This window comes from Homarus americanus, unplaced genomic scaffold, assembly GCF_018991925.1.
Source record: "Homarus americanus isolate GMGI-L3 unplaced genomic scaffold, GMGI_Hamer_2.0 scaffold22960, whole genome shotgun sequence".
Taxonomy (NCBI): domain Eukaryota; kingdom Metazoa; phylum Arthropoda; class Malacostraca; order Decapoda; family Nephropidae; genus Homarus; species Homarus americanus.
The window spans coordinates 353,972-366,835 of NW_024717471.1; the positions used below are offsets into that span (position 1 = coordinate 353,972).

General features: G+C 39.1%; 1 long non-coding RNA gene across 1 annotated transcript; it reads left to right on the plus strand.

Moving 5' to 3' along the window:
* Nucleotides 1-3,171: 3,171 nt before the first annotated feature.
* Nucleotides 3,172-12,349, plus strand: LOC121858897. The gene is made up of 2 exons (XR_006087561.1): nt 3,172-3,545; nt 11,923-12,349. It is a non-coding gene; the product is annotated as an uncharacterized LOC121858897 (long non-coding RNA).
* Nucleotides 12,350-12,864: the final 515 nt, after the last annotated feature.

Below are 12,864 nucleotides of genomic sequence, written 5' to 3' on the forward strand. Positions count from 1 at the left end.
CGCAAGATCCTCAAGTTTCAATATCCTGTGCCACAACTATACTTTAGGGTCATAATTCATCTTATTTCATTCTAGTGATATGGTAAATGTTATTCCACCTATAAGTTATTTTTTTACTTCTAAGATAAAGTAAATTGTTTAAGATGGTGATTTTATTTTTTCTCTCGAGGAAAGAATAATGGCATGTCTGGAGCAGGTGAGGAGGAGGAGGCATTTACTGAGTGGAAAGTCTCCATCCTCTTTCTCCAGTTACGTAATTCCCTTCACCTCCATCCAATATTTTCCTTCCACTTCCACCCAATCGTATTTTTCCACCTATATGTAATATTTTTACCTCCGCCCTCCATCCACATTATTCCTCCAACCTACATTATTCCCTCCATCCACTTTACTTTACCTTCCATATTATTATTATTATTATTATCTTCCGTATATCTATTATTAATGCATTTATTATCACTGCTCGTATCAATAAATTACCAAAAGCTTCCACGCCGCGGCAGATAATCTCATTCACTGATACATAATTCACCTACACTGCATAAATAAAAGCCATATATATCCCATCCTTTTATAAAACTAAAAATAAAATATCCATAAAACGCTTTCCAACACGCAGAGCTGAAATCTAGTCCGTGTGACATTTTAAAAATAATATACAATTTCTTTTTCTATTCGATACGTGATAAAAGAAAACGGGGAAATCTTTATTCTGTTGTCTGATGTTAAAAGTTGTGGTGTAGTGGAGGAATTTTTACAATACCGTTTTTTATGTAGAGAAAATTTAGTTATTGGGGAAATTGGTAGTGTTTTTAATGAGGATAACTTATTTTTTGTTATGTTTAGGTAAATGATACATGATTATAAATGAGTCAGGGTTTTCTTATTTTCTTTCATTGACATTGTTTCAACCAGTACATTGTGAACTGGATATGTCTTTCATCTGTCACATTCCGCAGTTAACTTTTTTCTGTAATATATCGCCTATTTTTACACTTACCAATTACCCTTTGTTCTCTTATTTTTTTCATCCTATTTAATTGCTTTACGTTTCCCTCCATCATTCATTGTCTCGTCTTTAGTCATTCTTTTACAATTATTTTAACGTTCTTTGTCATTTTTTCTCTTCTTTCGTCATCTCTCTTGTATACCTGGCGCTTATATGCTCCCTTTCTTCTCTCCTAATGAGCTCAGTCAACTCACTCATGCGAAAGTGGAGACTGTGTATAATTTTCTCTTGTAAATTACTGAGAAACATTATTGAAGAAGAACGTCAAATGACTAACCATATTATCCAAATCATATAAACACTAAATTATTGAAGTGGCTTATTAATTTGAGAATAATTTTTGTTGAGTATTTAGCATATATATGAAAATGTTGTCAGCTCTATAATATAACGGTTAATATTCAGAGATGTGAACATTTTATATAACTCAGAGTAAACACAGGACATATTTGCTCTGCCATCTTTGATTTTACTGACAAAGGAGTGCATTTTTTACTTAGCTCACGACTGCCAGTATTATTATTATTATTATTATGATTATTAATATTATTATTATTATTATTATTATTATTATTATTATTATACTTAGTTTGATCATCGTAATAGTAATAGCGCTTGTAATTATGTTGAAGATTTTTTATAAATAACTAAGGTAGAGTCAAGAGACAAACAGCCTTTATAGAAAATTAATAGTGTTTACATTTAGGACGAAACGCAACTATTAAATAAAAAGCTTACCTTCCCAAACCCTCAACTTGATGGAAAGAAAACGGGGGTCGATTTAGTAAATATCCGGTAATACATCCTGACTCTGGCCGGATAAGGAGACCAACATGCTTATTTTTTTTCTTAACCCGGTCTCTTGTGTGTCACTTGAAGCACTGCGCAGGATATTGCTTCCAACACTTTGCTTCCCTAAATGATTCTGTAACACGGAAGGAAAGGACATGATATGCGGGGCTTTTAATATTTGGTCAATGTTATATGGCTTTATTCAGTATACTAGGGGTTAAAATATCTAATCAGAAATACACACACAGGTATATATATATATATATACTGTATAATTAAGTGCAGTAATTCTCCTGTATGGTGGTGAAGTTTGTATAATTGTGTATGAATAAAATACTTGGAAGAAAGGTATATTTTGGCCTCCTGATGGTGTGAGGCTGTGTGATGGTGTGACTGTGTGGGTGTGACTTTCCGGGACGGTGTGACGCACTGCTGATGATCATGAGGAAGTGTGATGATGAGAAATAATATGTAAATCAGTGATGAAAAATGAGAGGTTAAGTGATGATCAATGATGAGGAATATGTATGAATATGATGTATGATATGTAATTAGTGACGATAGTGAGTGAATATGATGCTAAACAGGAACGATGAAGGTTATATCTGATATTTAAGTGACGAGGAAGAAAGTGAAATATACTGTTTGATAATTTCTTAGTTTTGGCGAAGGTAAAATTCATCCACTTTGTCTATAGCCTAAACATGAATTGGTGGAATTTTTATTTTTTTTATTTTTAGCAGCTCGGAGTACTGTCATGAGGGTGGGGGGATTCCATGACAGGTTGACAGTGCAGGGGGGATTCTGTCACCGTTTATTGCATACCAGAAGCTGAGTAACTGTGTAACTTACAGTTTTCTAAATATTTCATGGTAAAGTATTTTCTGAAATATTTTTATGGCGTTTCTCTGTGTATAGTGAAAATATTCTGTCTGTCCGTGTCATTTTTATTGTATTTTACGTTATGTTTAGATAAAATGTTGTTGCTTAAATCACTCTTGTTGAAACTTTAATAATTATTCTGGTTTATCTTTAAAAAAAAATACCTTAACACCCCCCCCCCCCGGGAGTTGACCAAACCGAGCCATCTACAGTATGTGGGTCGACTCTGAACCTAACTTTGACCACCCGGGGGTAGGTGTATGGATAGGAAGGTTAATAACGGTAGATATTTTGTAATCCCTCATAGATATTGAAGTTGGATATATATATGTGTAAAAATAATACTAGTTAGTGAAGAAACAAAGTATATGAAGGAGTCTATCCAGCCACACAATATACCACCACCATCACCACACGCCTCCGACATCACGATCACCACCAGACTCCACCTACCTTGGCCCAGTCCACTCACACACCACCATCAGGAAAGTTCAGTAACGCCCAGCAAGTCATGGAGGTAGGATGTGTGGACCCCCTCTCCCGTCTCGCCTGTATTGACCAACATCACCTCATACTCACATAAGATGGCCAGTGAACATAGACATTTCTCCAACTATGATAAAATCCAGATAACCATAACACTGAAATTTAATAACAGCAAGAACTAATGATAAAAGTTGTCTGAGATTTGGTTCTGATGTATACGACTTTATGAACTTTTTGAAATAGCGTGGGATAAATGGCTGAACTTTCTACAAATTATCAGTGTTTACTTAGACAATAATTCCACATAAATTATACCAGAATGAAGATTATCAACAAAAACACAAGGAATAATTATCAGTAATACATCAAATATAAGGTAAGAATTAATGTATTTTTTATTTAAACAGATGCGTTTATTTAGGCAGTTATATATATATATATATATATATATATATATTTAATTACGAACATATGAGGATCTAATTACCTGGACAAATTCTGGTATTTACTTACGGGTTATGTAGGTATATAAGAATTTGGGAATTTTAGAATTTATTTACAGATTTTCTTTGTATTTTGAAGTTGTTTTTTTGTTTATGTTATTAGATAATTTATGATAAAGGAGGTATTCATCAGCTTACTTGAACATGAATAAGTAGATGCCAGATATAAAACCGATATTGGGACCAACCGATAACACTAATAACGATACTGGGACTAAATGGATAATGTCACGAAACCCGATATAACTAAAACCGATTATGGTACTAAAACCGATATCACTAAACCGATGTGATTAAAGCTTACCCCTCCATTCTGCCCCTCCTGACTACCTCCACGACAGAAAGACTGAGAGAGGAAAAAGACTGACAAACCGATACAACAGAGAGAAATAGACTGACAGAGAAAAAGACAGACACATAAGACACTGACAGAGACTCAGAGAAACTGACAGAAACACAAGAGAGAGAAAGAAAGACACTGACAGAGAGAAAGAGACTGACAGAGAGAGAGAGAGAGAGAGAGAGAGAGAGACTGACAGACATAAACAGAGAGACTGACAAAAAGAGAGGCGATAGACAGAGAGAGAGAGAGAGAGAGTATCACAGGAGACTTTAGAGATATATAAATATCATTCTCTATGGTACAGTAACCTCCCATCTAGGTGACACACACACACCTAACTCTTACTTAACACAAATAAGCTCTCTCTCTCTCTCTCTCTCTCTCTCTCTCTCTCTCTCTCTCTCTCTCATCCCTTTGTCCATTTAACCTTATTCTTTCTCTCTGATCATTCCCTCTCTTGTCTCTCACACTCTCTTCCTTCCTCCTTAATTATTGTCTCTTGTTCCTTCTCCCTCCCTTTATTCCTGAGTGTATTATCACACCCTTACTCCCTCACCCGCCTCCTCTTCTCTCCCTTCCTCAAGTAGTGCCTCTGAGTGCCACATACTCCTCACCCCCTCTCTAGTAGTGCCTCTGAGTGCCACATACTCCTCACCCCCTCTCTAGTAGTGCCTCTGAGTGCCACATACCTGCCCGTGGTGTTTACAAGGTTGTGTGGCACCAACCAAAGGCTCTCCTGGGCTAACAATTGACCATAAAGGTGCTCTTAGTCCCTAATTAGTTTAGCGAATGGTGTTTTACCTGACGGAGAATGACCACTCATGGATGTGTGTAAAGGAGGGTGGGTGAGGGTCAACTGGGGAGGGAAAATGGCTTATTGGGTGGGTAGGTAGGTTAGGGGAGGAAGGGAAGGGGTAGGGGAAAGAGGAGGGGGTGCAGGGAAAAGAGGGGTAGGGGAAAAGAGGAGGAAAAGAAGAGTAGGGGGAAGCGGAGGAGTGAATTAGTCCCCATTGTATTCCTTAGTCCTGGCACTCAGCGTCTTGTACATCACTACCCTCATCCTTCAGCACCTCCCCCCCCTACCATCCTTCACCTCACCTTCCCATCCTTCACCCCTCCCTCTCTCCCTCCACACCATCCTCCACCCCTCCCTCCTATCCTACAAGCCTTCCTCCTCTCCAATTATCCCCCCTCCCCCGAAGATGATGATGATGATGCATTGTCAAGTGAACTTAATCAACACAAACCCATAAGTCAGTCTCTCTCTCTCTCTCTCTCTCTCTCTCTCTCTCTCTCTCTCTCTCACCTCAGTTTGTGTTGCATCTATGAAGGGTCGAAAATGACTTCAGCGTGTGGTGGTTTTGTTGCGTTGGCCTTGGTTGATTCGATTTATTGTTTGTATACCAATATTTTTCTTATGTATATTGTTTGTATACCTGCACTCTGTTTACATTGTTTGTATACCTGTGCTATCTATCTATCTGTCTTATCTATCTATCTATCTATTTATCTTTTGGGACTGCATAGCCTTCATACACACGACATTCACTCAACACGGCAGGTCAATAGTGTATACGGCATTCTATATACACTGGCATAAGGCATACAGACATCTCTATTAATGCCTTCAGTCTTGCCTATAATATTTTATCTTCACTGGATGGTCATATTGCATCATATATTATCTCTCAGAGTGGTATAATATTGCTTGCAACATTATATCACAGTTTAGAGCCAATATTGCATGCAACATTCTATACAGCTGGTGTCATATTGCAAGTAAAATTGTCTTAGTGTCATATTGCAAGCAGCATTCTATCTAGGTATAGTGTTATATTGCAACAATCTGTCCTAGTATAGTATGAATATTGCATGCAACATCCTATCTTAGTGGAGTGCTGTAATTCTCAAAACCTTCTCTTGTCTGTCTGTCTTTCTGTCTGTCTCTCTACTTTGAATACTGTATGGTTCGCCTCTTTCTACAAAACTACATCTCTCTCTCTCCCCATTGAATGCCCTATCTCTGTTGCCCTTCTACAAAACTACAGAACCTGACTGCATGTAGCATAGTTCCATCAACAGTGTCCTGACATATTGCACCGCTACAAATTTTCTTCACACAACACTTGCTGTTTGCAATCACTCTCAACACTGTTATGTTGTTCCGAAAATCCCTCCCCATCTCTCTATTTTACCTCTCTATCTCTATATATCTCTGTCTATCTGTGTCTGCATCTATCTCTGTGTGTCTTTATCTCTTTCTCTTTGTATCTCCCTCTTTCTCTCTTTGTCTCTCACACAGCCACTTACCACACACGCCTCTAGCCGTGGGAGGGTACGTGAGTGTCTTGGTTGAATCAGTAATATAAGGGAATATAAGGACCTCGGTACACACCACCTGACACCAACACCTGCTCTTCTTCCTCCTCCTCCTCCCTTCTTCTTCCTCTCTGAATATTTGGCCTTTTTGTGGCTCTCACCCTAGTACCTCACCCTGCCACATTCACCCTACATCCTCTTTAACAGTCACTCCTCCCTACCAGCATATGTATTCGTGTTGATAAAAATAACGTAAATAAATAAGTATATATAATAAATAAATCGGTTAATAAATAAAAATAAACAGATAAATACGATACATATCAACAATTCAATAAATGCACTAAAGAAAAAAGACGATTCATTTTAAATACTAAGATTAACTCATGAAAATAATAATGTTTACACTTCAGTAGGTCGTCGTTATGCTACATTTGAGCGGTGAACTGGAGAGATGCTAGCGTTAATTCTGCTATAGTTAGCGAGATATGCACGTACGCCTTGCTAATGGCAGCAGGAGACACTAATGAAGAAGAGAGTGGGAGGGGAAGGTCACACGTCATCCATCAGCCGAGATTCAACGCTCGTGTCAGCTAATATTGGAATTAATAATATATGATCATTAGGCGTCAAAGGATTGTGCCTCACATGTCTGTCCCAGTAATTAACAAGGCGTTGAAAGGTGTTTTTGTGGTGGTGTGAGTGAGGGAGGTTTGTGGTGGTGGTACTTATGGCGGTGGTAGTAGTGGTGGCTTTGTTAGTTGTGGTGGTAGCGGTGATAGTGGTTAGTATTAATAGTTGTAGTAGTAAGGTTGAATATGGTAGCAAAGGTGGTTGGGGTGGTAGTAGTAGTAGTAGTAGTATTGGTTGTTATAATAATTGTGGTAGTTGTGGTTGACATTGCTCTTATAACTACCAGTATCCCTCCACCACCTCACACATCCCGGTGGCAGAATTACTACGCCACAATATTAATCCAGGAAAGAACTCCATCGCTGGTCCCAAATTTGCATACATAAAGCTTTACTTTCGCCCCCTCGAGCGACGAAAGGAGAGGAGGAAAAAAGCCGAAAGCCATTTTGGGATTGTCAGTGCTTGCATTTCTGTCGTGTTCCTTGTTCCTGTCGTGTTGCTTGTTCCTGTTTTCCTTATTCCTGTCGTGTTGCTTATTTTTGTCGTGTTTCTTATTTATGTCGTGTTCCTTATTCTTGTCGTGTTCCTTGTTCATGTTGTGTTGCGTATTCCAATCGTGTTCCTTATTCCCGCCGTGTTTCTCATCACTACCCAGAAACCTCAAATTCTTAATGACACTTTGGGTAATCTATTCCCTTCCTGGGATGTGAAACGCCACCTAACTAACTGTAGAATCCCCTGAGCCGCGACACGAGAGACAGAGACGACCTGCACGACGGAAAGACTGGCGGAGGGACGCTAAGCTAATGTGGCAGCACTAGTATTGACAAGTCCATCCAGCCTCACTGATACGTAAATCCTTCTTTTTATATATATCTTTTCCATTTCCTCTTTTATTTTTGTTGTCCACTGTCCAAAAATACAAGATTAATGTACATTGAAGTTAAATGACCTCGGAGAAGAGCTTAAATATGAGAAATGTGAGGTTGTCTAGTCGGAAATAAAAGCTCGTTGTGCAGTGTAATCAAATTTTAAATCAGTATTATATTGTCAGTTTCATTTATCATTGCAACTTTAAGTATTAGTGATAATGTGATATTCTATTTAACTCTCTTTTAATCGGAAATGGAGGCTTCAACTCTTAATCGGACATGGAGGCTTAACTCCTTTAACCGGACATAGAGGCTTTAAACATTTTATTACCCGGACATAGATGTTTTAAACATTTTATTACCCGGACATAGAGCCTTCAACTCCATTAACTGGATATAGAGGAGGCTTCAACCCTCTATTAACCGGATATAGAGACTCCAAACTCTATTATCTCAACTTAAAACACTACGTAAAAAAATACACATAGTAAATTAACTGCCGAAAATACCCAACTCGCAATAAAACAAGAACAGAAATAGAATATAGAAAAAAAAAAAAAATAATAAGAAACAGAAATGACATCAAAGAAACAAAAGAATAACGCACACCAAAACAAAAGTAACTATTCCATTTACTGAACTCCGAAAACAATATAAAAGTTAACATGTCTCTCCTTGAATTTCCTTACTTGTCATATCTCATAAAAAAAAACTTAGAAAACTCGTTAGTGTTTTCCTAAGGAGGTTCTGGTAGTGAGAGAAGATTCTAACTGAGGTACTGGAGATGAGGAGAGGAGAGGGGAGGGTGGGAGGGGGAGGGTGAGGTGTAAACTCTATCCTAGTCGTATGTTGGTCTCAGAAGGGATAATGACTTGGGTTTTATCGAGAGTTTTCGGTGTGTCTTTTAACATTGCCTGTTTGTCTGTCCACCTATCGTTCGCTGTCTTTCGTCCCCCCTCCCCCTCCTCTTTATCTACCATGTATACTTTCTCCTCGTATACTTTCTCTAACATGTATACTTTCTCCACTTCCTTTCGTCCTTGATGCATACTTTCTCCACTTCCTTTCGTCAGCTGGAGAGGGAGAGCGGGGGAAACGAAAGAGGGAGGACAACGAAAGATAGAGGAAAACCAGAGAACGTAAGGAAAATCGAGAGAGAAATTATCAAGAATTTTTTTCTCTTCCCTCTCTATCTCATCTTTTTCTTATCTATCTCTCCTCTCTCTCTTTATCCTTCCCTCCCTCTCTCTCTATCCCGTCATCGCTATAATAAGGTAAACAAATACCTTCCCAAGTCGACCAATTTTTCCCGTAACGAAGCAAAATTTAGCAAAGCGTAAACAGATCCCAGCCAACCAGAGACTTGGTATAGAGTGACGGAGACGGGTAAGGGGTTGAGGGAGGCGGCAGGCGGTGTATGTAGGAGGGAGTTAATTCCTAGAAAATGTTTTTATGCTGTAAAAAAATATATAAGTATTAGTAATTATGTTTATGGGGATAGATGTTTGTGTTGTTTTAAAATACAAATATTAGTTAGGATGTTTATTTTATTTTGTTGTTTTTAAAGGTGTATTGCTGTTGTATTAAAAGTTGAATTTGTATGGTTGTTTTGATATACGTGTGTGTGTGTGTGTGTAATGTGTGTGTGTGTGTGTGTGTGTGTGTGTGTGTGTGTGTGTGTGTGTGTGTGTGAGAAGAGAACAAGTCTTTAAAGAACATGTCCGTATATCAATTATGTTCGTCAAAAGAGCAAAAACAACACAATGTCTGCACACACACACACACACATGACACACACACATGACACACACACACACACATGACACACACACAAGCAAATTCCCCTTCACTACTACACACAAATTCAGAGAGGAAATTTTAACTTAGAAGTGATTGAAGCGAAAGTGGTGAAATAAGAGTAAATTGGAACTCCTTTTGAAGACCAAACCCAGTGTGAGTAAGATTAACGTAAAGACCATCAATAGCTGACAAAATTAATGAGATTTGAGTTGAAAGTTCAGATAGAATATACACACATAAGAACTTACATACGCATACATACAAACATTAGAACTCATAAATGTATACATATAAAAGCACATTAACACACACACACACACACAGAGTAATCAATCATTCCGTCCAACGCGTCGCAGCTTCGTATCATGGTTGAGCGCCGTTGGGTGAAAGCAGGGGGGGCACGTTCCCCTGTCGTGTTAAAAAGATCATCCCCAGGTGCTGATATAACTACTGGTTATGTTGGCGCTGATCACATGAGTTTGTGTTGTCTATGTACAAGTTGACATGATCATTTATTTTGTACCTGTGATATAATTTCTGAAGTAATGAAGTCCTGTAATCTGTTTTATTGTCTGTATCACTGAAATCACTGTACGTGTATTATTGTATCTGATAGAATAAGATCACTGTAACCTGTAGTTTCTGTATTTGAACTAAAATAATTATTGTACCTGTAGTGTTTCTGAATAAGAGATTATACTGTATACCTGTAATCCTGTACTAATGAATTTGTATTTTTAAAATCACTGTACCACTGTAACTGTTTTGTATTTAAATTACTGTAAATTAAATGGTTTTTAATGTATGGAAAAAACAGCAGCAGTTATGTTCACGGTCGATCTGACAGAAAAAGCGAAATTTCTAGAAAAAATAAACTATGCTAATGATGCAGTTTCACCAGCATCCTGATCCTTCATTAAATATTCACATCCACTCTCCCCCATTCAGGTATTAACACAAATGATTACATACATTCACGTTTGAAATTGAATATTTTTTTTAAACCAACAAATATTAACAATTATTAATACAGTAACCAAATATTTTTGTATTATATGATGAATTATTGGTGTTTTTGTGATAATATCTGCTGGATCATCGTTGCGTATTTACTAATTTAAATAATGTTTTGGGTTTATAAATGTTTGCCCTAATGTGAGTTCCATTTTCTGTGTCCGGTAAAAATTGCGGTTATGAAAAAATGAGCGCGCCGACCCACCAGGAATTCCGATTGACTTGAGAACATACGAACATAAGAATGGAGGAAACTGCAGCGGGCCTATTGACCCATACTGGGCAGTCCCGTTTATACCCAACCCTATTGCTCATATAAGCATCCAACCTATGTTTGAAGCTAACCAGCGTATTCGAGTTAATGATGATATTTGGTAACTTGTTCCATTCATCCACTACTCTGTTTCCAAACCAGTGTTTACCTATTTCACGCCGAAATCTAAATTTGTCTAATTTAAAACCATTGTTACGAGTTCGCTCCTGGTTGGATAGTTTGAGTACCTTTGTAATGTCCCCTTTGTTTAACCCTGACTTCCATTTATACACCTATATCATGTCGCCCCTCACTCTACGTCTCTCGAGGGAGTGCAAATTAAGATGCTTTAACCTGTCTCTGTACTCAAGGTTCCTGATGCCCGGGATTAGTCTTGTCATTCTCCTCTGGATTCTTTCCGAGGTTCGGGGATAAATTGCATGTTCGACTTAAGACATTTAGTTAATATTAGGAGGTTTAGTATGAGTATTAATATATGTCACTGAGAGAGCGAGAATAATATCAACACTTATTTTCAACAATCTTTTTAATTCACTCCAAACTCTTCCCACTTCCGTTACTTGGACATTTTATTTTATTTTTCTTCCAGGAGCTCTGAACCTTGACGTGTTTAGGGAGTGTCTTACCTCTTGTAGCCACGAGGTAAACAAATAAATTGAGATGATTGGTGTATGTGATTACTGCTTCCTGCCTCCGACTGTGTACAGGGAATGTATAGTGTGTGTGTGTGCGTGCATGGAATGTAGTGTGTGTGTGTGTGTGTGTGTGTGTGTGTGTGTGTGTGTGTGTGTGCAGGGAATGTATAGTGTGTGTGTGTGTGTGTGTGTGTGCAGGGGAATGTATAGTGTGTGTGTGTGTGTGTGTGTGTGTGCACATGGAATGTGAGTGTGTGTGTGTGTGTGTGTGTGTAGGGAATGTATAGTGTGTGTGTGGTGACTTATGTACACTAAAGAAGTAACTAGCCAGAGTCCTAACCCAAGTGTTTTGTGATGCAGATGGAGGGAGTGCCATTCGACGTGCTGTGGTGCCAGTGCCAGGGTAACGCGAGTGCCACGCCCCACCAGGTCCTCATCCACCAGCAGGTGTACAAGATGCACCAGGACGCCCAGCACCACGCCCTCTGGTACGTGGGCGTGGTGCTGACCCTCTACCTGCTGGGTCTCCTCCTCATCATCAAGAAGTCAGGGAGCTCAGAGCGACACACAGCCATATCTGCCCTGTCCTTCTGCTGCTCTCAGGCCATCTCCTCCATAGGGCGCCGCAGGAACTAGTGCTGGTGGTGTGTGTGTGTCCTCAGAGACAGATCCCTGGACCTATTATGTTGATATCTTTAACTGTGTGTGAACCGTAAACACTGTTATCTAAGGTTGCACCACACACTGTTATCTTAGGCTGCACCACACACTGTCATCTTAGGCTGCACCACACACTGTTATCTTAGGCTGCACCACACACTGTCATCTAAGGCTGCACCACACACTGTCATCTTAGACTGCACCACACACTGTCTCATCTAAGGCTACCACACACTGTTATCTTAGGCTGCACCACACACTGTCATCTAAGGCTTTGCACCACACACTGTTATCTAAGGCTGCTGCCACACACTGTTATCTTAGGCTGCACCACACACTGTCATCTAGGCCTGCACCACACACACTGTCATCTAAGGCTGCACCACACACACCTGTCTGTCTTAGAGCTGCACCACACACACTGTCATCTAAGGCTGCACCACACACTGTTATCTTAGGCTGCACCACACACTGTCATCTTAGGCTGCACCACACACTGTCATCTTAGGCTGCACCACACACTGTTATCTTAGGCTGCACCACACACTGTTATCTTAGGCTGCACCACACACTGTTATCTTAGGCTGCACCACACACTGTCATCTTAGGTCATGTGGTGCTGGTTGACCCTGACCTTTACAG